This window comes from Gavia stellata, chromosome 14, assembly GCF_030936135.1.
Source record: "Gavia stellata isolate bGavSte3 chromosome 14, bGavSte3.hap2, whole genome shotgun sequence".
Lineage (NCBI taxonomy): Eukaryota > Metazoa > Chordata > Aves > Gaviiformes > Gaviidae > Gavia > Gavia stellata.
The window spans coordinates 7,174,050-7,198,873 of NC_082607.1; positions in this window are offsets into that span (position 1 = coordinate 7,174,050).

Sequence of the window (24,824 nt, forward strand, 5' to 3'; positions counted from 1 at the left end):
TCTGAGCAATTGACTAAAACTTTACCTGGAAAGTTTTGAATATTTTGAGATTTTAAACTGTTTTATACCTTTTGTGTTCAATGTTTGTTGTTACTGTGTTGTGGTGGAGCTGTCCAGGTACCTCTTTAGGCTAGGCTGTCTGTCAAGAGTAATTAAAAAAAATTGAGGCAGACCTTAAGGAATCTAAGTCACCTGATGTACCCGGTTTGCAGGTCCCCACTCAAGGAATGTATGGGAATATTTCAGAGACTGCAGGTTGGTTTGTGTGACAGGAATATATGGGAGAGGAAGGTGCAAGGTGGATGAAGTAACAGAGCTGTGTAAGAACAGCCATACAGGGTCAGACCAAAGGTCTGCGTTGTTCAGTATCCACCAGCTGACAAATAACAGATACCTACAGAAGAACTTGGTGAGCAAGTACTTTGCAGTTTGTGTATCTGTGATTTATTTTTTTAATTTTTTGGCTTGGCAGGTAGTATGTTTGTATTTAATAACTCTTGATGGATTTTTTTCTTCCACAAATGTCTGTCACTTTTAAGCCTTGTAAGTTGTTTTGTGTTAGTAAAGTACCCTATTTTTGTAGAAATACCTACGTTTGTAAATTCCAATGTTCTTAGCAAAATTTTATTGTTCCTTTATTTTTTCTTTTTTTTCTTCTGGAAAAGCAGAAAAAAAATCTAGAAAAACTTTTCTAAGCATAAAATGTTATCTTTTACAGCAACTTTTTAATGAAAAAGAAAGTGTTGTACCTTTATCATATGGGGAAATATATCTCAGTGTATACCACCTCTGCAGAGGAATTAAGTATGTTCCGTTGCCGAAGTGAAGCAGTTGAGGAAGAGTTTCATGTACTTAGTCCTTCAGGTTGGTAGAAGTTGCTGCTCATCAGAAGGAAACCAAAACCCTGTATATCCTGAGTGCTAGAGGAGGAAGAAGCTGTATAACTATACTGTTGGTGGGCATAATTAGCAGGCCAAAAGGGTTGAGATCAGGAGGCGCAGGACTAGGGCCTGATGGAAAAGGAGCCTGGCAACAAATGGAAAGGGGAATAGATGCAGGCATAGGTTGGAGGAGAGGGAAAGCAAGGTGTTAGAATAAGAGTTGAGGACCTGGAGAAAAGCTAAAGGAATTCTAGGGGCTAGGTGTTAGCCCAAAGAAAGCAAAAGAGCACCCATTCGCAAAACTTGATAACAAAGAAAGGAAAAGTAGTACAGAAGACAGCAAGGAAGGAATGGACATAAGGTCAGTAGCTGGGTGGAAAAGATGGGTAAATGGAAGCTAGATAGAATAGCAACAGGAGAGAGTCCTAGGAAAGCTGAGATTGTGTGTGCTTTTGGCTGTTTTGAGGGTCTCCAGAAATTTGATTCTTCTCATGTGTTTGAGATCCTTAGTGAGAAAAATCAATCTGATATTTCTCATTTTGAAATTGTTTCCCATATTCACTGTGTCTGCTTGTGAAGAGAAGGTCTGTGGAGATTGTAACTATCACTGCACTTTTGAGAGAAGTCTGTGGCACTGCTTTCTTTAAGGTTTGGATATCACTGGTTAATAAAGGCCTATCAATCTATTTATGAGCCTGCTCCAGACCATGTACAGAAATGTATGAAGACCTCAGAAATTATTTATGATGCATTTACAGCATAAATAGCTAAGCTGTCAACTATGATTGTAAAGTTCTTCCTCTACTTCTGCACTGTGCTTTTCATTTAATATGGCTTTGTTCAGCTAAACAATTCATAATTAAAATCGGAAAAGATGGAAACTTAGAAACAAACCAATCCTGTGATGGCTTTTAATAGCTGTAATAAAATATTGAGACTATAATGTCTGCCAGTGTGGTGTAGACACACAGACTGTCTGTGACTGTGATGTTAGAGCTAGTTAAAAGTGAATCAAGATGGAAAGGAGGCTTCTGGAAATGAAGGGAGAAAAACTTGGGAAATTTTGCAAGGCTTGAGTCTGAAAAAGAGTTTTTTCTTCCAGCAGTATTGGTTTTCCAGCCTGAGGTGGAATTCACCGTACATTGTTCCCTGTAATATCAAACCTTTTTGTCTCTGTCGTGCCTTAAGTTAACTGAGTTAAAACGAAAAGTATATATGCTTTGTAAAGAAAAATTGTTCTGAAGCTGAGAACATGAAATGGTTGGTCTGGCATCATGGTAGACCTGCACAAACAGATGTGTCTTGGGCCAGATAGAAGATGCCATCACAAAGTCACATCAATCATTATTCCAGACTTTTGGACTGTACACCTCATGACATAAATTAATCAAGTTCCCTCCTCAAACAAGTCAAACATTTTGTCAAATTGTTAATGGGAGACAAGAGTTTTAGAATCCCATTACACCACAGGCAGTAATTCTTCGTGTGACTTTTCTGCTGCAACTTAATCATGGCCACTTTATGCACACTTATTCCTCTATCTATGTTATTTTTCAGCTTGAGTATATGTTCTCTGGGTATATTTATGGATAGCAATCGTAACAGTTTGCAGCTTTCATTTTGGAAAGCTAAACAAAATCAGCCTCAGATAGACTTCCCGTTCTTCTCACCTTCCCAGTAGTCTTGCTCCATGCCTATTCCACAGCAAATTCATCTTTCTGGAACACAAGTGATGAGAATTACATGCAGTTTCCAGATATTACAAATGAGGACATTTGCTGAAGATTACTTTTGCTGTTTCCACCCTCACACCATGCTGATGTCATGTAATGTCTTGTGATAGACTGCACTACTGGGTTTCTTGCCCTTGTCAGCAGTTTCCAGCTGCTAACATGTTGTCACAAAATTTTTAGCAATACTAATAATGATCTATTTCTACTGACAGAATATGACTGAAAATAGTTTTGTGAAGTATGATAGTTCAAGCTGGATAATCTTTTAAGTGATATTTAAAGAAAAAAAACCCTGTCTTTTAATTTCTTGCTCTAGGAGATAAAGATAGATAAAGAGCAGACTTTTTTGTCAGGTAAGAGAGTTGAGTCATTTTTGGTGTTTCTGGGCCCATACAGAATTGAGAAATTGCTGAAGGGAAGAGAGAGAGCAAGGAAGACAGAAAACAACCTCCTGTTTCTTCCAGCTTCCCTGCCAAGGAAAGATTTCACACATTATATAGTGCATTAGAATCAGACAGGAGAAACTGTTTTATTTACTCGCTTCTGCATGAGATGTTTTACTGGCAATATTAAATGATCTTTTTCCAGACATAGTCTAAAAGTTTCTCCACACTTGGGAGATTGGCATGAGAAATCCAGTAACTAAATTTTCACTGATTTTATGGAGACTGTCAGTGGAAATGTGAAACTGGAATTAAATCAAATGCAGAATGTTAACAGTAATTGTGATATATGGCACAATAGAAGTTTTGATATTTTGTTTTGACTTACTCTTCTAAGCTAGACTGAACCTTAGTATTCAGAAGTTTGTTGAAAGTCTCCTGATGTTGACCTCCTGAAAAACCCTATTATTAGTATTTTTGACTTCTGAATTGTTCTGAAATGCTGACTTTCCCTGTTACATTAGTTCCCTGTATTCTCTTTCTAGGCAGATTTTGGCAATGCAGAGATGTGTATCAAAATAAAATAAGGGAGAAAAAGAAAAGAACATGATACTTTGCAGCCTCCAGGAGGCCTGGTGGGGACCTGACATCAGTAATGCAGTGCAAATATTTACTTCTGGAGTTTTGGCCTAGATGTCAAAACAGTTATATTGGACCATGCGTTACTTGGACCACATGTTAGCTTGGACTATACAGGAATTGCTTAGGCACACACTCAACTGCTAATTGGGTTGCCTAAACCTCAGGCTATTCTTTTGAGGGTAATATATTTAATAGTATAAAATTCACTGTGTTGCTCCTGAATAATGATGAAGTATCTGTATTCCTTTTTGGTCATCACAAACACCATCGTACTTTATCCTTTATTCTGTGGGAAGGGGCACAGTGTAGGAGCCAGGAGCCTGACTGGAACAAACAACTCTTTACTTTTTTTTTTTTTTTTCTGGTAGGTGTGACAAGACCATGTGCCTGTAGGCCTTTATCCTAGGACATTATCTTAGTGGCACTAAGCTTGACAGTGTACAGGAATAGTACATTTGCTTCATGCTAAGCTCAGTGCATAAATGAGATTTTAATGGTGCTTGGAAAAGGCAGTCAAGGTTTGAAATATAAAATGAAGTGTATGGCTCAGTATTCTCATACTGATCTCCATACCAATGTAAATCCAATGCCTTCAGAACAAATTTCACCACAAAAGCCTAAAATAAAACTAAATTTTCTCACCTGCCTTATATACGATTGGCTTACTGAGGTGTTTGCAGAAATGTCAGTTAAAAGGTACAATCAGAACTGCAGTTAGCAGATTTGAGCATTCAGTAGTTGATGTTGGTCTGTCTTTTTTTTTTCTTTTTCCTCGCTTTTGGTTTGGTGAGAAATGCAAATTACCCCCATTTTTCCATCAGTTTCACCTTTAGGCATTTCACTGAATGTCGCCCTAGATGCTGGTAGAGCTGTGGCTGTCAGAGTACCACAGGCAACCTCCTGGAATACACAGTGGAGGATAGAAAAAATGCACATGCTTTCTTTCCTCTAACGTGGGTGTCTGTATGTGGACATGAGAAATCCAAATTTTGCAGCTGTTCTGTAATATCCTGTGGAGGAGGATCAGAAAGCTTTAGATGCAGTTTGTTCGTCTGTTAAGGGAGCGTGTGTCTTTGTGAACGGAGTATGTGTGCGAGTCAAATGCACATAATGTCATTCTGAAACTGATAAAAATTCCTTCATGCTGCAGGGAAAATTTCATTTGCTAGTGGCCAAAGATGTTTCCTATATCAGTTTAACAGCTGGTCTTGTTTTATTGATATTGAAATATTATCCCACTTCCCAAAAATTCATGAGGTTGGAGAAAGCTGAAGTAGACACTATTCTAATTGTGCATTGCACAACGGAAATTGTACTTGCAAAGGAAAGTTTGTTAACAATTTTTGTCCACTTATTACACCTGTACTATCTATATGCACTGTATTATTTCTGTGTACAGTATAATGCATGCTATTACACATATTCCCCTTCTGCCTGGACCAGGAACAAAGTGGAGTGGAAACGTGCTTTTTGGAACTACTCAAGGAGAAGTTATAAGCACCTGAATGTGTGTACGTTGTTATCCAGATAGGTGTACCAGTAACTATTCAGCCCTTAACAGTCTGGATGTCTGCGTCAGGAGAAGTATTTTCCTGCCTTCGGAAAGACTGATGTTACAATACAGCAGTTATTATGGATTGTAAGTGTTACGGCCTTTTGTAAAGGAAAGGGAATTCTGTCAAGGAAACATTTTACAGTTTGGAGATGCAGTGAGATGAAAAATTAAGGAACTATTCTTTCTTATGTGCTTCTGTAAAATCCCATAGACCACATTTTCCTCTTCTGTATTCCCTTAAGCACATATGGTATCCACGAGAAACTGAAAGGAATTTATATGGGAGAAGACCATGCCACTTGTATCAGAGTCATATCAGGATTTTTTTTTTATGCAAAAGAAGTTCTCCAGTGGCCATTACCAATCAAATAATAATTACTTTGAGTCACCTGAGTACTTGTGGCTGATGCTGTAACAAAACTGAGATTATTATTTCACAGATATGGAGGTAGTTGACTAGAAAAAAATCCCTTATCATGGCCATTTTAATATCCTAAGTAAGGAAAAACAATTCTTTGTCTCCATGATTCTTAACCTAGATTTAGTGTGCTGTGGAGCTATTTCTCTGACATGTTCAATGATAGCAGAAAAATATGTGGTGGTACATTAAAAGCTGTAGAGCAAAGGAAGTTTGGGGAACTTAATCAGGGCCTTAGGCAAGAAAAGGATGTGTAACACTGATATGTACATTTTGCTTTTGCTGTAGTTAATGAAAAATGTTATGCCAACACTGTTTTTTGTCCCTTATGGTTTAGCAATGCAGAACCAATCCTTTTTATTCTTTGTGTTTTGTGTTTTTCTTCTCTTAATGTTACTTAATCTGGAAATAAAAATGTTTGATTTCTGTCATTCCCCTTGGCTACTTTGCTTAAAATGGTGCTTAATTGTTTTCACTTTAAAGGAATGGTGCCAGGTTTAAAGGTTTATTATATTTTCATGGATTTTGTTTTAAGATTGCCTTTTTTAATACGCTTCTCCTTGACGCCTGTCATAACATTAGGCTTTTCAAACGTATCCACCATCAGTCTGAGAGAAATTGCTAGTGAATTGTCATGTTGCCACAAAGACCAAGTCTCCTTTCATTCTCTCCTAGCAGCACTAATCAAGACAATTCTTTTACTCAGCACACTGCTGTAAATGCCTCCCGTTCTTATACAGGTCATCAGGAAGACTTGAATGAACTGTGTTGGTTTTGTTGGGAGTGATGGATGCTTATGTTCCTAATTTTTCTTGTGTAACTGCCAACTTTCTTACTGCAATTTTGAGAAAGGTCATTTAGAGAACTGTTTCTGTTGTCCAGTGGACTACTTAGTACCTCCCTCAACTCTACAGGTTGGTTTTCTTTTTTTTCTTTGAGTACAGATGATGCTGCTTGTACTTCAGGTACTGGTACATGATTGATCAAAGCATAGAGAACGCACAAGTAACATTTGAACTGAGGTTGTATGGATGAGAGAAATTAACTGTTGTCAGAAGCTTACTGTTTTCTATTTTAATTTCAAGATATTTAGGATGTTTCCACGGGCACCATTTAAAAATTCCGCCAGTCCCTATTTATCCAAGGAATGGTTTATGCCTAGAATTAATCATCTCTCAGCTTTTTTTTTTTTCTTTAATGTTTCTCTTCAAGGTTCGTTTTTGGTTGTTTTTTTTTTTACACTCAAGCTCATTCCCAATTTCCAGATTTCATTTCCCTTAAACATATTGAACAATTCTATTTTCCTACCCTGTTGTCTGTTTCAGTAGGTTGCAGTCAAATTTGGTTATTGCTAATTAGAGAAAACTTGTTTCAGCACTTTGAAGATTGTCCTCTCCTTGACAACATAAAAGGTTTTAATTCTGAAGGCCACATTCACCTCTTGTCTAGAGCACCAAGACCGATGAATTGACTGCTCCTGAGGTTATGATTCTTGACCTGAATAAAAGAGCAATAAATCAAAGTATGTTCACTGGCATTGAAGCAGGCTCCAACTGTGTGGAATCAACATGCCAGTTCCAAATTGTAATTTCGCTAAAAATAACATAGTTTAACAATTTTGACAGCTGTAAACTTGAAAGATCTAGGCACACTGTCCATCTTGCTGTGTCTCATATGTTCTGTCAACCATGCATCTTTTGAAAATAAAACCAGAAAAATGTTGACCATCCTTCAGTCTTTGCTAGGTGTGCCCATCCCTGCCCTCTGCATAAGGAAGCACAAATTTAATACTGATTTTTCAAAGGTAAAACAGAAGAATCCTTCTGAGAGTCATGGCTCTGGGATGGGAGAAGGGTAGAATTTTGGATCTGTATCTCCCCTTTATCACTTCCCTTTTCTGGGTCTGTCTGTGTTTCTGGGAAACAAAAGACAAATTAGCAACTGTGTTATGGTTCATTAGTTCTTACAGGGGGGACAATGCAACTGCTCCTGTTTCATTCTGTAGTCCGGAGAGACACGGATGAAAATTTTACTGTATTTTCTCCTATCAAAACTTATCACCTAATCCGTAATTCATCCAAGCTCTATTCAGCAAATATTTTAAGCATGTATTTAATACTAGGCACATTATTTGTCCTTCAGCTTCCATAGACTGTATGGGCAAGTTAGAGTTAAAACCATATTTAAATGTTTAGATGAATTGGGCAGCAGTTACTTTGGGGAAAGATAAATAAAACATGCTTTTAAATCTGTGGTTAAAGTTTGTTGATAATGCCCAACTTAACTCTTTAGTTGGTCATTTCCCTGCCAGAAAAGTATGTGTTGTTTTGTATTGCTTTAACACCAATTAATTGCTCTCTGCCTCACAAAATGCCTGAGGTTGAACCACACTTTGCTTCATCAGAATTCAACACTGCTATTGGTCTGTGGGGAGAAAAAACAGGAATTAGAAGAGACAAGAGCACTGGGGAGCAGTAATCTTTTATTTATGTATAATGCTGTACATTTCCTAACTGTACTGTGAGTTTTCCTTCTAACTCTCGCTAATTATGGTGACTGGCATGTGGCATGTGATGGAGCCTCAGGAGAAGTGGGATACATACAGCTGTTCAGAACTGGCACATTGCATTCGAGTTTGCATTTGCTGGCAGGCCAGACTCCCTTTTTTCAATGAGAGAAACAAGGATGTTGCAATTTGCTTCAAGTTGTGTTTGTTGCACAAAAGGGTACTTTATTAGAGGGAGCTGAACTACTTTCTGATTTACCCAGGGGAGTTGTACACGCAGAATGGGAACATGGCTCCAGTAAACTGGTTCCACTGAATTTGCAGAGGTCCTTGCTTGTATCTGTCTGTTCCAGCTCTAAATCGCCCACATATTGCTTATTCTGTATCATAGATGGTAAAAAAACTGTTTGGCCAAAAAAGATGATGGCTGCACATAGCATTAACCACTGAAAAATATATAAATTCACCCAGAGCTATTAAGGTTTGTGATTTTTGTCTTTGTTCAGAGCAAGGCAAGGACGAAGTGTATTTTCAAATCATTGCCATTACTTTTTCAAGGTTCTAAAATCCTTAACTCATTTTGCACAATGCATATTTGCCAACAGTGATATTTACTTCATCGTTATTAATTTTGTGAGCTCAGGCAGAAGCCTTCCTAACTTTTAGATGTGTGCCTGCAGAAAGTGGTAATGATATACCAGACTTGCTGCTCTTGAGGCTAGATTTGTACCCTTGTTGCACAAATTGAAAGTAAGCCAATAAATTCTTTCCCAGTCTTGGGAAATATGTGTTATCCTAAGTGCAAGACTAGGAGAAATGTGTTAATTGTTTGACACTTCATCATTTACAATACTCATTAAAGGAGATAATGGTGATGCCACAAATATGGAGCTGACAAAATTTTGTAGATCTCTAAGGTGGCCACTGCATTCTTAATATATAGGCGAGACTTTTCAGAAGGTTCTATAAGGATATACTTCATCTTCCTACAAAGTAAACCTTTCTTTCTTTCCAACTTCTTCCCATACGCATGATGTTAATATTCACATTTTCAAAGATGAAACCATAGATACACCAGGTCAGGGGACTACAGTATTACAACTGGTGAATACACTAAGTCCTCCGTGGTGGTGTGCCATTGCTTGGTAAATTTTTGTTTCGCTATTACAAAAGACATTTTAAATACAGCAAAAATAAATATATTCTTTCTGTTTTCTTTTCCCTAGGCGTCAAAGAAAAAAAAGGTGCTATTTTATTAAATTCTCTTTTGCTGTGAAGCCTTTCTTTAACAGTTCTTTCAAATGGAGCCCAGGGATATCCTTCATCATTTCCTCTATTGGTTTCTTCTCACTGTAAACTTAATGGAAGCATTCAGGCTTGTAGTGAAGAGGAAACCCACAGGCGAGTGACAGAAACATCATAAGCTTCAGGGAGCTAGTTTAACATGGTTAATTAAAGGGGTGATCAGTTCAGGGCAGCACCAAGTGTGAACAATTGATAGACAAATCTCTACAGTCAGTCTCTAGATGAATGCTCCAAATATGAGAAAAGGTCTACCAACTTGTTGGAGCCTATACTTATTTATCAGGGGGGAAAAAACCCACAGCAGCAACTGCAAATCAGTACATGGAGCAAACCCCTGTGTTTGCTATTTCCTGCCTTAAATTTTGGTGTCCTAAGTGTACAGTGCATTGCATAGACTTTCAATAGATTACCTTTGGTTTAGTTACATTAGCTTTGGTTTAGTCTCAGGTTTCAGATCCAAAACAGTGGGGGAAGTTGCATCTGAAATTCAACTTGCCTGGACTTGGGCCTGATCATATTTAACATTTTCACTAGGGAATGTTATGAAAAATGAAGAGAGTGCTAATGAAATTTGCCATTTTCACAAGTTTAGGTGGCAGAGTCGGTAAAGAGGAAGATTAGAGTGTTATATGAAAAGAATTTAATGACTTTGAGATGTAGGGTAATAAAGTTAGGATACAATTCAGTTGTACAAAAACACTAGCTCATATGCTCAAGGAGGAATAAAAGAATTCTGGGGTAAAAAGGATGATCCTCAGTTCCCCAAATTAAGACTGAGGTGTCTTTGGCAAACCTGTATCAGTCAGATGCAATGCTGTTACAGCTATGCCAGTGGGTGATCAGACAGTGGTTTCTTTTGACTAGTTACTGAGCCAATGTTGAGAGAAGATTAAAGCAAATGCTGAAGAGCTTGTAGCAAAGCACAAGTCAGACAAAATGACTGCCGTGTAAATTCAGCAAACAACCCTGTGTTTCAGCTCTCTGTGAATTTGCAGTCAGTGGTAGAAGCCTGAGCTGCTTCCCCAAGGGCTGGTGTTGTCCCTACCCCCTGACTCCTGCCACTTCCCCTGTCCTGGCACTAACATCTCTATACCTGTGGGGTGAGCTGGCTTCAGTCAACTGACCTGGCTAAAAACAGACCCAACAAAAGAAAGAGGAGGGTTGTTTTCAGCTAGTTGAATTGTCTAATCCAGGTTACCACATTAAGCAAGAGTGCCCTTGCTGGCACAGGACAGCCAGTGGGGCTGAGCAATTTGGCATTGCTTTTGGCAGCCACACATTTATGCTGGATTAAAGCAACTGTGTTACCAGGATGCATGCAAAGACCTTTCATCAACTGTTATATGTTTATCAGAGGTTTGCACTACACCTAATGCTAACTAAATGAGTATATTGGTGTACCTTGTCACACTGCTGCCACCTTTCACATCTGAAGCCATGTTACATGGGGACTCCTTTTCCAGGTTACTGACTGCACACAAATAGTTTCAGCCTCTTGGCTTTAGAGGGCTCAGTAAGGCAACAGAATGGGTTTAAACACATTCATGACTCACCTGGCTATGCTGTGGGGTTTCTGATGGTTTCCTGCAGGAAGATACATGTTTCTTGCCTGGGGTTTTAATGGAGTACATCCAGTATATGTAGGAATTGTGCTCTACTGCCTTTTCCCTCATCCCCCAATATACAAAGCTTTGGGGAAGACAGGTTTGTCTGGGGTTTTGTTAGGTTTTTTGTTTGTTTCTGTGTGTTTGTTTGAAGATGATTGCAGTGCTTTGGAATAGGGTCCAGATTAAAACATACCTGAGCACATAAATCACTGGAGATTTCAGGTACTCATGATTATTCCCAAAACGTGATTTTTGGTTGGTTGGTGTTATCCCCTGGGCAGTTTCGTGATTTTTAAAAACAGAGCAATAGGATTCTCTTCATAGTTCTTTGCTACAGTGCAGTACCAGGTCACTAGGCTATCACTAGTGCTATTTTTAAATATATGTTAATCCAGTAATTAATATTAAAGCTAAAAAGTGCTAGGACCTAAAATAACCTTTTAGAACTGCATGATTTCAAATGCTTGATCAGCTTATTTTTTAAGTTCCTGACAATAATTTTTAACATTTCTTTAATTCTGTGTGCTAGCTATTTTTTGAACTCTGTGATTTTTGACGTTAATATATTAAATGTAGCTTTTTGAAGAGTACAGTGTATTTTCAGTTACTTAAAGCCATTTGTCTGCTGTATGAATGTTAACAAATACACAAAAAGTATTTATTTACATGTACACAAGTCTAACCAGCCTGCAAAACAGCAGCTGTTGCATGTGCAGATGCACTTGAAATCAGTCATAGGTCTTTTTTAATAGTGAACTACAATGTTTATATGCCGTTTATATGCAGTGGAGATATGTATTTATACTTCTATTGTACCATATATACAGTATTTCTAGTCCTATAAAGCTTCCAAATAAGAATTTAATGATTTGTGTAGATCACACCTTTTATTTTCCTGGATTTGACATGGTGTAAATACCATGGGAGTTTCTGACGCACGCCTTTGGGACGGGGTGCACTTGTGAGTTGGATTTTTGCTGCCTAATCTTGTTTTGGTTAGAAGAAGGAAGACTCAAGGAGGAGTGAGGAGAAAGGATGACAGTGCTCAGGCTGGAATTTGGCCAAGACACCAACCTTAACAACTGGGTGGTGTAGGAACTTGTAATTCCTGAGAGCAGAAGGGTCTAATTTTTATATTTTGCCTAAAAGACAGAGCCTTTGGTATGTCAGGGCCCCTTTTAACACCATGTGGGATCATCAGTACTAACTTAGAAATAAGAATGTCACAAATGAGATCGCTGTCACTTACTAAATACTTCATAACAGAGCCTCAGGGAGTTGAGAAAATCAGAATTTAGTAGCATCTCTGTTCTCTCTTTAAGCAAACTGGCAATAGCTGTTGAAATGCTGCACCCGAAATCACAAAGCACAGCAAGAGACACTTTCTGCCTTCCAAAATACCCTGAAAGTGTGGCGAAACCTAGGGAGGAGAAGGGGAGTGTGATTAGACCTCATGTCTTTCAAATGATCACTTGAACTTCTCTTCCCCTTTTTCAAAGTGAATATGCCAAAACCAGACCAAAGACTTGTAATTTCTTCAGCTATGTTTCATTGTAACACAGACTAATAAAGCAACTCTTTAGAAGGAGAATACATAGCATTTGTGAGAGAGGGAAGGTAAATGAATGGCTAAAACGCAAACGTACTTCGTATCTCTCAAGAGAGGATGTTCTCCAGGCTTTCTTTGTCGTCCAGCAACTTTCCCTGTCCTGCTGAGTGGCACAGGCTCATGGCTTCCTGGGAGAGGAGGGGGGCTCTCCTTCACCTCTGAGGCTTGGCTAAACATTGAGCCTCTTCCATGTCCCAGTACTCAGGCTGCTGCAGTTTGCCAGGTCCGAGCCCTTGCTGGGGCTCAGCCTGCGGTTGCTGGGGTGGAGCAGCCACTTCCCTGCCAAGGAGGGAAGTTCACATGAGGTGTCTCATGGAGGAGGAGGGGAGAGCCTTCCTCCCCTTGCTCTGACTGACCAACATGGCAAGTGGCTCTGTTCACAGTCCAGTGACTTAACAGACCAAAAGTAGGTCCAGTATGACAAAGAATAGTAACAAGTGCAGAGGTAAGGTCCGATGTAGGATTTTCACAAGGGTCTTCCTAAAGTGACTGGAAAGATGATGACAATAATGGAAGGCTGAGGCGTGAGTCTGGAGAAGATGTTTTCACATACGATTTCTTAATGCATTAAGAAAAATCAAAATTAAAACATCCTGGGAGGAATTCAGTAACTTCCAAGAAAATATTTTGAAATACTGGAGGGGAAAATACTTGCCTTGGGCATTTACTGCACAGACCGTGGATTATTTTTTTTTTTAAAGTCTATGCTCTTTCTAGTACGTAAACTCAAATGGAGAAGTCTTCTGCTCCAGCGCTGTGCAGAGTTTGTGTCCATTCCCAAACCAAAACTTTAAGGCTTTAATAAGCAGTGGTAAAGCTCAAAAGCACATTTGCTATCACTGGAGATAAGTACACTTCTACAATATTTTGAAAAATCATTTATTTTATTTTGTTTTATTTTATTATGATGTTTGACCTGAAGGAACTGTGTGTCTGAAAGCTTGTCTGCTTCTCCTAGCTGCACCATTTGGTTTAATGAAATACATTACCTGTCCTTGCAAACCCTGCTTCTCTGAGGTTACTTGGCAAACAAAAAAAGAAAAGAAAAAAAAAAAGAAAGAGAAAGACAAGGAAATCCTACATTTCATTGGGACTGCTACTCTTTTGCCAGTTGTTCATTGCCTTAGGCCTGAATTTTAATGCACTTTTAAATGATCAGAAATAAGGCTTTTTAATTGTCATTGAAACAATTATAGCAGGCTGACTCAACAGTCTGGTCAAAATCATAATGTTTAGAAAAGCCAGTTCCCAGCAAAGGCAGTGGAGGTCCTGCCTTGAGTAAGAACATAGCGGAAGGTGAAGTGTAAAGGGGTTTCTTCCAAGGTCTTTGGGTGGAAGGTGTAATTTCAGCATGATGGGCAGAGAAGAAGGACCAGATTTTCAGAAGTGTTCTGCATTTTGGGTGCTAATCCATTTTGAAAACCTGTCAAGGAGGTGAAACAATAGTATTACTGGAGGTCCAGCCTTGGTTGTGTGTTCAGAGCACTTTAAAATCTGACCAGACCTAAATCTGAGCTACACTAAGAATTATCAACCTTAAATGACTTGAAATGTCTTTCAGCTGGACAGATTAAAAGTACATTTCCCAGAAAGCTGGGAGTAGTGAAACAGCCTGTTTTATTTCTAGCTATGTCTGTGTGGCACTGAATTTGTGATTATGACTGGAAGTTACTGGCTTATATTGGCCTCGTCATTAAAGTCTGACCCTACAGTTGGAATATAAAATAATGAACTAATTCCAGACTGTATTTAAGTCTGCTTCTGGTGAGAAGACATTCATATTTCTTCTCTCCTAGTTGCTCTCTGGAGCCAAGAAGGGTGATGTTCTTGAACACTGACAGATTGTACTTTGTCCTCTGAGTGCTTAGGATGGAAGCACATAGATGTTTCTCAGAGTGCAACCTTCCATTTTGATGAATCCATGCTGATCTTTCCATTTGGATATAGATTTTTTTGTCTTGTTTAAATGTGCCTCCCACTAATACAATACATGGTATGTGATCTAAATCTTCTAGTCTCCTGTGACCTGGGCATTGATAAGCACTGTGTGGAATAAAAGATCCCTGCTTCCGTTTGGAGAGCAAACTGTGTGGGGAAAAAAAACCAGGATGCTTTGGGATTGTTAATTATTAACATTTTTAATTATTTTTTTAAATTATTTACTCTGCTAACTGCCATAATAGTAGCAATGTCCTTATATGGAACAAGCATGGCTGTAGGGGTTATAGAATGTGCTTGGTTTTGCTTTTGAGTTTGACAGCCATTTCTCACTTTCTGTAATAATGACAGTTAGCTAGGGAAAATGAGGAATATTAATAGATTTTTAGAGTGCTGTCTTTCTAGAGTAAAGACAGGAAAATGCTTTAGCAGGAATAAGAAAGGAATAGAAGAAAAGCTTATTCCTGTTTCCTGGTTTCTGGTTCATTCTTCTTTGCAGTCTTTTATTTATACTGTTTTTTTAAAAGTAAATGTAATAAAAGAAAAAGTCTCCATCATGATTTATTCTTGCAATTTTCCTAGGCTTGTAGGATTACACCCTCCTCTCTCTCCTTCTCCTTGCAATAACCAGCCACTGTAAATCCAACTATACAACCTTTGAAAATAAAGGGTTTTGCAGCGGAGAACTGATTCAACCTTAAACTTGCATGTTCAGAAAAAAAAACCAAACCAGACTGAGAAGCATGGGGTTAGTGAAGCTCTGGAAGTATTTGTAGCATGTTATTGCTAGACTAGGTCTGTCTGAATGCGCTGCAAAATAGACACTGGTGCTTGGAGCTGATTGTTCTCTTTAGAAAGTGATGAATTTTCCTGAAAGTGTTTGGAGTTTTTGGATATTTTTACTTTCATCTTGGATTTTTCTTTTTTTGTTTTCATGTTGAACTTGTATCTGCACTTCATCTGACAGACAAGAGACTGTAGCCCGTTTTCCAAAATGTGAGTGCTTGCCACTACCCAAATATGTCTTTGACAAGCCCAATAGTTGTGTATTCATCTTACTTCTACTGCAGCACATAAATCCAGCACTAGTATTACATTTATCTTTTTCTTCCTTTGTTCTTTTTCTGGTTAAAGAGAAGAGTTGTTGTGTAAAGGTACAGTACACACATTATAGATACTGTGATGTGGTGACACTTGTCACTTTTTCAGTGAATAGATAAGTGGAGTTAGAACGAAAAATTTTAGAAATATTATTTTGTTCTCTTTAACATTGGTTAGTTTTCAAAAACATTAGTGTTTTGTTTGGCACTACTGGAGTACCAAAAGGCATTTACTGAAAATCACTTCAATGAACAGAGTTCTGATAGGGTAGTAACTGGTCTAGATTATTTCATGGGTTCAAACTATGTACCTTCTGAAAGGCTGAGGGGCAGGGGCAGTTTTTTATAACTCAGAAGTACGGTGTTTCTACCAAAATAGCCTGAATCTCCTTCCTCTTTTGTTAGAAATTTACAGTGTAAAACTAGTATCAACAAACAGAAAATAAGAATAGGTACTGCTCTTCAGCAGTGTTTAAGTGACTGTATGGGGCTGTTAGTATCTGCCTAGACGAAGCCAATAAGTTCATGTTTTGGGTGAGGACCAAAACATCACATGGCATTCACTAGAGACTGTTAGTAAAATTTGGAACCTCTAAAATACCATTTTAAATCATCCCCATGTTCACAGAAACTGTGATTATTTTACAATTATTCAGCCTGAGGTGGAGGAAGTGGTTCATCTAATTCTTTTTAATAGAAAAGTGTCCCTGCCACAAAACCACAAATTGACTAATGCTATTTGACAGTGATAAAGAAGCAATTGCATAGATCATGAAGAATAAACTCATTGCTCACCTTCAAAGAATACCCTTACGAACAGGGATAGGCATGTCAGTGGGAAAGCTTCCACCAGTAACCACCTTATACCTGAGAGATGGGTAAGCAACCCATTTTGTTCAGGTGGTCTAGATCAGGAAATGATAGGTCTGCTAACATTGGAAAGGGTTTCTTTTTTATATGTTAAGATGGTTTGCTGCTAAAAATATTCTGATGGGCAATTGAGGTAGTTTCTAAAACGATTCTGAGTTCTGCTGTACAATTAGTACTTGTTCACGGTTACACCTAAACATCCCTTTCAGGATTTTTTTCCAGTTCCTGTACTAGTAAATACAGACAAGAGTTAGAAGCAGGACTGCTTACTTTATTTCTTACCAATATCTGCCAGTGATTTTTCAAGATAAACTGGGTGGGTTTTTTACTGGCTTGGAATTCTTTTCCACTGGGAATTTTGTGGCATGATGCAGATACTCTTTGAAAGATTCAGAAAAGTAAGTGACACCTGATTTTCTGTAGAGGATGCAGAATGCATCACATGTGTTGGCAAGGTCTGAGAAAAATGTATCCGTAGTGTGCCATGGCTCCATTCTAAGGTTTCTGTATGGTATTGACTCAGTACAGCTTGTTGCTTTACTATACTAAAATAGAACCTGTTTCATAGCAGTCGGAAGAGAAACACATGAGAGCTGGAAAGCACTTCTAGCCATTGATTTGGTGCACTTAATAAGATGCTTTCCAGACAAGTGCAGTAGCTGGTACCTCCTTGCACTTTCTGTGGCCTCCCGTCATCCCCCTCCTGTCATGTATACGAGGGACTGTGTACCGGGACTTCTGAGCCACTGGCTTTGGCTTGCTTGTCAGCTTCATTGCAGAGGGGGTTTTGTTGCTGTTTTGTTTTGACTGTGCTGGGCTTTGTCTTATAGATCAGGATTACAGTCTTAAATAATTCTTACTAGTAATGTCACAAAAATTTTGTAAGAGCCAGTAAACACATCTCTTACTTGGCAGTACTGTGTCACACACACTACCCAAATGTTTTTATATTGATGATGTATGTCAGGACAACTACAAGAAAACGTGAGCCATTCCCCATTGTTCCTCCAACCCCCCTGCTGCCCCACCCCAAAAGGGCAGCAAGTGATCTTTTTTAATAATTGCTGGGATTTTTCTGCACATTTCTGCAAAAAACAGTCTGTGTCCTAAAGTACCATTAATATTACAAGGAACTCAGCACTTTGCTGGGTATGGTTCCCATTTCAAGTCCTTAGCCTTGGCTGGCATACCCTTATAAGAGCATTCATGACCTGTTTCTGTGTTGTGTACTCATGTACTCTTAAGAGCAGAGAAATATGTTTTTCCTGGTAGAATTTTATGCTATGGTGCAGTAAAAAAGAAAAGCACTTACAGTTTTTGCAGAGTGAGCCTTTGCATTGTAGTGGATCCTCTTTTGGGGGAGAAACTGAGTAGTGTTACAACTGGAAGAAAGCAGAGAAAACCGGGTGAGGACCCATCCTGGCACATGGCTGACATAAAAAATGAGTAAAACTTCAAGTTGCCTTTAAATACCTCTTTTCTGAGATGTTTTTCTTATTCCTCATCTGCATCTGAAATATTGTAGAAATTACTTAGCACTTGGGAAAACTTTGCTGGACTTCAGTCAATTACACTGAAATTTGTTACTGTTAAAATGTATTCCCAGTATCTATTCTGTTCTCTCCTGATTTCTTTGGAAACACCTTTCCAGTTTGAGGTCCAAGTGCTGGAATCGGTAGCAATTTACCACTATTTGCAATTGCAAATTTGGCTGCAATTTGGTTTTACCCTGGTAGTCAGGATCTGCAGAATGAAAACACTAAGGGATTCAGACAGCTTTTAGTTTCCATGACGGTTGTTAATTTAGAGAGAGAGAGATGGAGTTTTCACAGGTAAGTGATTTGAAAGGTTAACAACAGAAATAGATCTGGCTGTCGGACCTGTGGTGTCTGAATTTCATGCAATATTTCAGTTAAATGAACTGTCATAAAATATTTAGTTTTCTTTATTGTGGCATGCTGATTTGGAGGAACTGTAGTTAGTGACTGTACTCTGCTAGGAGGTGGGCTTCCTACCCCCATCTCTGTGGTGCAGCACAGTGTCACTCCATAGAGTGGTGTGGTGGGGTCCAGATGTTGGGTAGGCCTATTTCATGAGGGGTGATCTAAGCAGTGGGCTTGTCCCATGAAGAATGTGATCATGAAGAAGGCCAGTGAACAATTTCCGCAAGGCAGTGTGCTGCAGAGGAGAAAGTGCCTTAATGTTGAACTGACTCAGTACAAAGTATTTTGCTTCAAGAATGCACCACTTTTTTACCTAAAATATTGAAATTTTAATGTTTCACCTTCTCTAAATACTGTGTTTCAGAACACTGATGGTGAAAAGCAGTTGACTACTGAAATGTTAGAATTTCTCATGGGACAAACACTCAGTTATTTCCTTAATTCTGTTCCTTATACATCTTATTTATTGTAATATTAAGTTGTAAGATACCCCTTATGTTTTGTGCCTATTATAAAAGGGGAAAGTAAAATGACTTGCATGGCATCATGCAGCATATTAGTCAGAAGCTAGGATTTACTGACTAGAGCCAGCTCATAAACAAGATTTCAGCATAGCAAGAAATTCTGTTTCCAGTGACTGTTCCTACTTTAGATGTACAATACAGCTGAATGGAACCAAAGATATTTTCACCCAACCAGTGGGTGCTACCATCCTCTGGGTATGTGCCACGCAAATGAAGTACGGAAGTGCACTGCATTGTTCCATCCCTTTCGACAACATGCCTGAACTAGACTGTTGGCCACCAAAGGGATGTGTTCTGCAGCATGCAACCTCTGTGATTTACGCTTTCTTCCATTTACGTCTTTTCTTTTTAGAATGCGCTTTTCCTCATATTTCAGCAGTTTGGAGCATCTGGGTAGTTTTATGTTGTTTTTAACATAAGTGTATAAACTCTGGCAAAGTTGAATGGTCAGATTATCCTTCAGGCTTGCAGAGGTGCCTTCTTGTCAACAATCAAGTGAAAGAATATTGAAAATGGGAGGAGCCTAAGCATAATAAAATTTAAAACACAATTCATCCACCATGTTTGGAAAGCGTAATCTGGGTGGGGGAAATATTGTCATCCCTGCAAGGCCAGTCAACTCATTTTTCACTCCTGGCTCGGACATTTCCTCAGAGCCTCATCAGCTTTATTATGTCTCCCTTCCAGCACTGTTAGCTTCTCAGAGCTTGGAGAGTTTTCTTTGCAGGAGCCCCAACAATCTTCAGGCAATTTTCACTTCTGGGTCTTAGTGTGCCATCCATCTCAGAAATCCAAAGGTCCCTGAAGAGAGGGAGGATATAACAGATTGCCAAAGTCCAGTTCTTCATTCTTACGTTCTTCTTCACTATCTTGCAAAGGGAATGAAACTCTGTCTCATCTTACCCCTGAGAGGAAGATAAAATGTTATGAAAGAAAGAGAAGAGGCTGTGGTGCTTTGGTACTGAAGGTTGTGTTCCACGCTGCCATGAATGGGATGGGGCTTAGACACCTTGCAAGAAATAGACCCTTCTCAAAGCTGCTGGCTGAATCCTTCCTTTCCTACAGTCATCAAACAGGATTTACTGATCCGTTCCCTACTAGTTCAGTGTAACTTCTTGGAGGTTGGGTTTTCTGTTTTGTTTTGTTTGGGTTGGGTGTTTTTAAAACACAACACTTCTCACTTTAAGTGTCTCTTGCGGAGTTTTGATTTTTATTCTGAAGTCCTATGCAGGTTGCCGGAAACAAAGTATTCTCAGAAGGGGTATTCTCCTCCATCTATTCTTGTAACTTTATTGATTGAGTCTGTCCTTCAACTAGCCTGAACACTGTAACCGCGTTCCACTTTCTGCATAATACTTTGTGACATGCTAACAGCAGGTAAGAATCTAGGTATGTGCTTTGTAACTCTGTCTTAAACTTAGTGAAAGCTATTAAACTTCAGATATTTGGGGAAAAACGTTTCAGTTGCAATGTACTGATATTTTGCAATGCAATATCAGAAGTTGTACTCCAGTATCCTTAGGCAGAAATATAGAAAGGAGCCTCAACGGCTGGTAGTTACTCTCATTCCTTCCCCCTCTTGGTCATACATAGCTAGGCTATCTGAAAACAAATCCTACACGTGCATTGTGTGTACTTTTCTTGTACGCAGGGCGTCGCACCTTCCTGTACTCACATGCATCACGTTGATAGTGTGCTGAGTCATCTCTGGAGCCATGGATGTGGGCTGAGAAGAGTACTTGCCCCTGAAGAAAAACATCCATTGAAAAACTGATCTAGGGCTTCAGAACTTGACCTTAGGTATATAGATCTTACCTTGGTACTGTTAGAGAGCCTGGAACAGCTGTGACTGGGGTTTTAAATGAAACAAAACAAGAAACAATCCTTCATAATCCTGTGGTGCAGGGGAATAAATAAGTGGATGTTTGAAGCTGCCATTTCTCCTATCAGGACTTATTTTCTGAAATAAACTTCAGATATTGTTTCCATTTTATCACTAGAAATTTTTGCTTTTTTTGTTCTTTGTTCCTTCCCTTCCCTCACCCTCCTCCCCACCTGAGGGACAGGCATATATGAATAGTATCATTCATAAGTGTTTCACCAGAATTCATTAGAGCAAGGCTGAAGGTTTCATTACTCTTTAAGGGTGCATTAATAAAACTACTGTACGCTTGGGTTTTTTAATACTATATAAATTATTCTGACAGTCAGTTTGCAAAGCCAACATATCAATCATTAAATTAAAAATGTAGTAATACAAATTAGTGTGATTCAGGAGCTGTAGAACATGTGGAACAATATGCTCTCTGTTTGGAAACTAATACAGATCTGTCCTTCAAATGAGAAAAGATACCAAGCAGGGAAATGAAAAAAATTACAGTGAATTTATCCAGCACGCCGTAACAACATCTCTTTCCATGTATCAGATACTACACTTCATGTTTTGTCCAGGTCTCTATTATCCTTTTAGCAAATATCATAGCAATCTTTAATGATCAACCATACCATTCGTTTGCAGGATGAGGTGTCGTTTGTGAATTGCCTGACACGGTGCTTACATCTAAGGAGCAGGCAGCAGCACAGAAAAATCAAAACAGCTCTCTCCACAATTACTGCTTTTGTTTGCATGACAGAAGATGCAAACAAAATATTTTGCAAAAACCACGTTGCTAACTCACTACTTCATGAAGTAATGCCTCACACAAGGTTGCATCAGTCCTATAAGCCTGCCCTTGTGGCTTCTGGTGCTCTGGGGAGAGATACTGTATCTGCTCCATTTACGTGAGGAGAGAGAAATTATTTTACCCTTAATAAATGTGAGGGACTAGATGAAGTACACAGGACAGCTTGCTGCTTCACTTCCTTGAGCAGAAAGTTCTTTTAAGCACCTTTTTTCCTTCCTCTGCTGATTCTGTGAAAACTGTGTGGCTGTGAATAACATGTTGGATGTTTGAAGTAGTCCAGTGAATGTGAGATAATGAAGTTGTGGCTAAGGTGCAGGACATTTTCATTGGCAAGCCTTTGCCTGTGGATTTTTCTCCTTTCTGAATTATGTTTCAGCCAAGCTGCTTTAAAGCAGCTTGCCTACACTACAGATAAAACCATGCTATGCATAGCTAGGTCTGATGGGCTTATCCAGTCCAGTATGCTTACCCCAGTTGTGTCCGCATAGCATTCGTCCTAGCACATCCAGTGTCAGCCTTGGTGCCTGTCAGCAATAATTGTGTAGAAGAGCAAAGTCTGTATCGGTGCATTCCTGGCGAGTCTGGCTGCCTGCTCCCCACTGCTGTGCTTACTGGGGCTAGAACTGTAAGCAGTCTTCATACAGTAACCACCTTTTTTAATATGTACTCCTCAGCGAAATTCCTGTCTTAATTCTGTCACACAAGCACAGTCAAGAATACCAGTAGAAGAAAACAGACTTAAAAAAACTGTTTACAGCCAGGACAACATGTTAACGATCCATTATAGACTCTCACAAGGAATCACGGTGTGTCTGACCTGTGCGGGTTCAGCTGCATACAACCTTATGAACTCGTTAAAAATATCTGCAGTCTTAAGATACGAGATGCAATTTATTATTCAGGCTTTCTGCTAACCACAGATTTAAAATCCCTGGGTATTTCTCATCTCTGGTCCTTTCAGGGCTGTGATTTTGATGCTGCCAGTGAGGACTGCAGAGGTAAAAGCTGTTTGTTCTTGTTTGCTCCTTATCTGTGCTATATAAGATGCATGAAATATCACAGCGGCGGAATAAAGGCAATAATCGTTTCTAATAATGAAACTGTTCTGAAAGGGAAGACCTAGATTTCTTACCAAGATAGTGTGCTGAAGTATTTGCATAGTAACTGGGCTATAATTACAGATTCATCTCCTTTATGTCTCTTAGCTCTCAGGCTTAAGTAACCAGATCTTTAGAGCAGTTGCTCTTTTTCCTGGGAGACTGGGTGTCAGGCAGCATATGTTAAGGCTGTGTGCAGTGGTACACTGACTGTGAGTAATGAGCGTTGATAAACTGTTTGCTGAAGCTGACTGAAATTCAGGACTTGTGTATTGTGGGGTTTGTGATAGTTCAGAAACATTTCCATTTTCAAGTAGTGGACTATATTGTTGGGATTACCGAGAAATTTTAATTTCTGGGATACAAATTAGCTTAATTTTGACTTTTTTAATTTTGATTCTGGAATTTTTTTGTATTTTACTAGTTTTACGAAACAGCAGTGGCCGTTGAAAATATACCAATACAAATAAGTCAAAACTTCCTATCTTTTTTTTTATTTAAAAATCTTTAACATCAGCTGTTACTTGGACGCCTCTGATAAAACCTCTCATCTAGACAGGTGTATGACGAAAGAGCTGAGCCCTGTGGTACAAAGAGTTTGCCTGAGTGATGTGATGTAGTGAAGTGCTGACAGTCTCATACTTGTGATACAGAAGGTGTTGCCAAGCAGTGTTGCTGCACAGACCTTTTTAGTTTCTTCTTATTGGTGTACTGGCAAATTTTTAGTCTTGCTAGAAAGAATCCATTAAATTTTGGCTATACAAGATTGTGGATAAAAGGAGTTAGGGAAAAGGGTCTTTGCCCCAACTCAAATTAAGCTCTGTCCTGGGTCTGGAGTTGTTCCTTAAGAACCGAGAGCTGACTGTGAGCTGAAAATCCCAGAAGATGGGATTGTTTGGGGGATTTTTGTGTACAAGAGCATTTGCAGCCTCTGTGTCACTAACTTTATTCTCCCAGAGAAACCAACCTGCAAAGCTCAGATATTTTTTCCGCTCTGCAGAGAGATTGCTCAGAAAAAGGGACAGTAGTATGAAGTTGAGAGGCAGAAATTCTGTGTCAAGGTGACTGTGAGGGTAGTTCTTTCCTTTTAGGTGTGTGCCAGAACATGAACAACCTCTCTGGAGAGACCAAGAACACTTTGTTTCCTCCTTATAGTCTGAAGTTGTTTATGCATTTGTAAGTGCACAAACAGTGTCCAAAGTTGTTCGTGCAGAGCTTGGTTACAAAGGGCACTCTTTATCCTGTTGTACTATCTGTGCCTGTTAGTTTTAAAATATTCCTAGATTTAGTTGCCTCATGCATCTGAAAAGTTTACATTTCCTTAGTTTATATGAACTCGTTATTACCATATTAGTAAAGGTGTAATTCTTTTGCTCTTCTCTGTCTCTAGACACCAGTTGTCTGTCTTGCTCCTTCAGTCTGTTATCAGGGCAAATAGCCTCCCTCCCTGAACAGTGTCTGCTTTGTTATTGATTATCTGTTCAGTCCTGCCTGTAACAAACTTGACTTTTTCACAGGTGAGCTGAGATGATCTTGACAGGTCTCAGATACTCAGTCTGCTTCCCTCCTTGAGAGGGGGTGATTCCATTGAAAGCAGAAATCTAGTACGGTTGCTGTGTTTTAGCTCCAAAATTGAATTGATCTTTGTGGTATTTTTTTCACCATAGACTTGGTGGTACCAGCTTTGATTCCCTCTCATCTGTTGTGAGATAATATTCACTGTTAGAAAGTAATGAAATAGCTAACCAGCCCTTCATTAAATGATACAGTTTGAAATAAGGGTGATTGTCAGAATAGCTTAACCAACGAAGAACCAAAAAAGTGAGATTTTCACTTGATATATCTGCTCAGTATTTGGGATGAAGCAGGTGGAGGTACCCATTCTGTATATTGTGGGTGTAGCTGAAATAGAAGGTTTGCCATATGTAACAAAGGAGAATGTGGACAAAATGTGATAAATTACATATCTAAGAACCATTTTAAAAAGATGAGAAGCTTTCTGAATCACTAATTAAACAACCTTGGAAAC